Raw genomic sequence first — 3,839 nt, 5'->3', positions numbered from 1 at the left:
GTAGGGCGCAGTGTGGAACTAGCTGTGTCCACTCAAACATGGGTGATGGGCCGGCAGGGCACAATTTGGAACTGGCTGTGTCCACACACCCACCGGAGAGGGGCAGGCAGGGCTCTGTATAGAAATGGCTATGTCCACATACCCACGGGAGACGGGCAGGCAGGGTGCAGTGTGGATCTGGCTGTGTCCACTCAACCACGGGAGACGGGCAGGCAGGGTGCAGTGTGGATCTGGCTGTGTCCACTCACCCATGGGTGATGGGCAGGCAGGGCGCAGTGTGGAACTGGCTGTGTCCACACACCCACGGGAGACGGGCAGGCTGGGCGCTGAGTTGATCTGGATGTGTCCCCACACCGATTAGAGATGGGCATGAAGGGCGCAGTGTGGAACTGGGTGTGTCCACACACCCACGGGAGTCGGGCAGGCAGGGCGCAGTGTGGATCTGGCTGTGTCCACTCACCCATGGGTGACAGGCAGGCAGGGCGCAGTGTGGAACTGGCTGTGACCACACACCCATGGGAGACGGCAGGCCGTGCGCTGTGTTGATCTGGGTGTGTCCACACACCCATGGGAGACTGGCAGGCCGTGCGCTGTGTTGATCTGGGTGTGTCCACACACCCACGGGAGACGGGCAGGCAGGGCGCAGTGTGGAACTGGCTGTGTCCACTCACCCACGGGAGACGGGCAAGCAGGGCTCTGTGTGGAACTGGCTGTCTACACAGCCCATGGGAGACGGTCAGGCAGGGCGCTGTGTGGAACTTGCTGTGTCCACACACTCACCAGAGACAAGCAGGCAGGGCGCAGTGTGGATCTGGCTGTGTCCACTAACCCACGGGAGACGGGCAGGCAGGGCGCTGTGTGGATCTTGCCGTGTCCACACAGCCACGGGAGATGGGCAGGCAGGGCGCTGTCTGGGTCTGGCTGTGTCCAATTACCCATGGGTGACGGGCAGGCAGGGCGCTGTGTGGATCTGGCTGTGTCCACACACCCACGGGAGACGGGCAGGCAGGGAGCAGTGTGGAACTGGCTGTGTCTACACACCCTCAGGAGACGGGCAGGCACGGCGCTTTGTAGATCTAGATGTTTCCACACAACCATGGGATACGGTCAGGCAGGGTGCTGTGTGGATGTGGCTGTGTCCACACACCCACGGGAGACGGGCAGGCTGGGCGCCGTGTGGATCTGGCTGTGTCCACACACTCCCGGGAGACGGACAGGCAGGGCACATTGTGGATGTGTCTGTGTCCACTCACCCACAAGAGATGGGCAGGAAGGGCGCAGTGTGGAACCGGCTGTGTCCACTCACCCACGGGATACAGGCAGGTAGGGTGCAGTGTGGATCTTGCCGTGTCCACACACCCACGGGAGACGGGCAGGCAAGGCACAGTGTGGAACTGGCTGTGTCCACTCACCCATGGGTGACGGGCACACAGGGCACAGTGTAGAACTGGCTGTGTCCACTCACCCACGGGAGACGGGAAGGCAGGGCGCAGTGTGGATCTGGCTGTGTCCACTCACCCACGTGAGACTGGCAGGAAGGGTGCTGTGTGGATGTGGCTGTGTCCACTCACCCACACGAGATGGGCAGGCTGGGCACCGTGACAATCTGGCTGTGTCCACTCACCCACGGGAGACGGGCAGGCAGGGTGCAGTGTGGATCTGGCTGTGTCCACTCACCCACGGGAGACGGGCAGACAGGGCGCTGTATCTGGCTGTGTCCACACACCCATGGGAGACGTGCAGGCTGGGCGCCGTGTGGATCTGGTTGTGTCGACACACTCATGAGAGACGGACAGGCAGGGCACTGTGTGGATCTGGCTATGTCCACTAACCCACGGGAGACGGGCAGGCAGGTCGCGGCGCTGTGTGGATCTGGCTGTGTCTACTCACCCACGGGAGACGGGCAGGCAGGGCGCTGTGTGGATCTGCCTGTGTCTACTCAGCCACGGGAGACGGGCAGGCAGGGTGCAGTGTGGAACTGGCTGTGTCCACTCAACCACAGGAGACGGGCAGGTAGGGCACAGTGTGGATCTTGCCGTGTCCACACACTCATGGGAGACGGGCAGGCAGGGCCCAGTGTTGAACTGGCTGGTTCCACTCACCCAGGGGTGTCGGGCAGACAGGGTGCAGTGTGGAACTAGTGTGTCCACACACCCACGGGAAACGGGAGGCAGGGCGCAGTGTGGATGTGGCTGTGTCCACTCACCCACGGGACATGGGCAGGCAGAGCGCAGTGTGGAACTTGTTGTGTCCACACACCCATGGGAGATGGTCAGGCAAGGTGCTTTGTGGATGTGGCTGTGTCCACTCACCAATGGGAGACGGGCAGGCTGGGCGCAGTGTGTATCTGGCTCTGTCCACTCACCCACTGGAGATGGGCAGGCAGCGCGCAGTGTGGTTCCTGCTGTTTCCACTCAACCACGGGAGACGGGCAGGCAGGGCGCAGTGTGGATCTGACTGTGTCCACTCACCCATGGGTGATGGGCAGGCAGAGCTCTGTGTGGATCTGGCTTTGTCCACACACCCAATGGAGACGGGAAGGCAGGGCGCTGTTTGGATCTGGGTGTGTCCACTTACCCATGGGATATGGTCAGGCAGGGCGCTGTGTGGAACTGGCTGTGTCCACTCACCCACAGGAGACAGGGAGGCAGGGCGCAGTGTCGATCTTGCCGTGTCCACACAGCCACGGGAGACGGGGAGGCAGGGCGCAGTGTGGATCTTGCCGTGTCCACACACCCACGGGAGATGGGATGGCAGGTTGCAGTGTGGATGTGGCTGTGTCCACTCACCCACGGGAGATGGGTAGGCAGGGCGCAGTGTACATCTGGCTGTTTCCACTGACTCACGGTAGACGAGCAGGCAGGGCGCTGTGTGGATGTGGCTGTGTCCACTCACGCACGGGAGACGGGCAGGCAGGGCGCGGTGTGGATCTGGCTGTGTCCACACACCCACCGGAGACGGGCAGGCAGGGCGCGGTGTGGATCTGGCTGTGTCCACTCACCCATGGGAGACGGGCAGGAAGGGTGCTGTGTGGATGTGGCTGTGTCAACACACCCACGGGAGACGGGCAGAGAGTGTGCTGTTTGGATCTGGCCAGAAAGGGTGCTGTGTGGATGTGGCTGTGTCCACTCACCCACCGGAGACGGGCAGGCAGGGCGCTGTGTAGATCTGGCTGTGTCCACACACCCACCGGAGACGGGCAGGCAGGGCGCGGTGTGGATTTGGCTGTGTCCACACACCCATGGGGGATGGTCAGACAGGGTGCCAGACTTTTGGTCTGAGACCTGAGAGTCCAGATGCCACGCATGCTGCCGCGTGGCAGCGGTGTCGCGGCTTGGGACAAGAGGAGGCCCCACGGTGAGGGCTGGCGCGCCAGGCACCACGGCGGGCGCCGAGCGTGGGGGTCACCCCCACCCCGGCCGCTGCCGCGCTCCCAGAAAGGGGACAGAACAAGAGGCAAAAAAAAGAAGAAGAAGAAGAAGAAGCCTGTGGCACCCGGTATGCCCAGGCGGTCTCCCATCCAGGTACTAACGATGGCCCGACCCTGCTTAGCTTCCAAGACCAGACGAGATAAGGGGCGTTCAGGGTGGTGTGGCCACCCTCTGAACTTCCCCACCGCCTCCTCCAGCCCCAGGCCCCGTGGGCTCCCAGGGAAGGAAGGGGGTGATGGGCGGGGCGGGGCAGGGTGGGGGGCTGTCTCTCTATACACACACACAGACTCACACTAACACAAGATGCGCCTCCATGGCTGGACTCGCCAAGGTGGAGCCCTTCCAGCCCCCCTCGTCTCCTCCCCCGGCCTCCATCACCTACCCGCTGCCCACCCCCAGCCCGTCACC

At 63.3% G+C, this 3,839-nt stretch overlaps 1 pseudogene; it reads right to left on the bottom strand.

Moving 5' to 3' along the window:
• Positions 1–3,483: 3,483 nt before the first annotated feature.
• LOC142875701 (uncharacterized) lies at positions 3,484–3,603 on the bottom strand (annotated as a pseudogene).
• Between the last annotated feature and the right edge of the window lie 236 nt (positions 3,604–3,839).

The sequence above is a fragment of the Microcebus murinus genome, chromosome 14, assembly GCF_040939455.1.
Source record: "Microcebus murinus isolate Inina chromosome 14, M.murinus_Inina_mat1.0, whole genome shotgun sequence".
NCBI lineage: Eukaryota > Metazoa > Chordata > Mammalia > Primates > Cheirogaleidae > Microcebus > Microcebus murinus.
The sequence above is the reverse complement of the archived record's forward strand: the minus strand, read 5'-3'. Positions and strand labels throughout refer to the sequence as shown.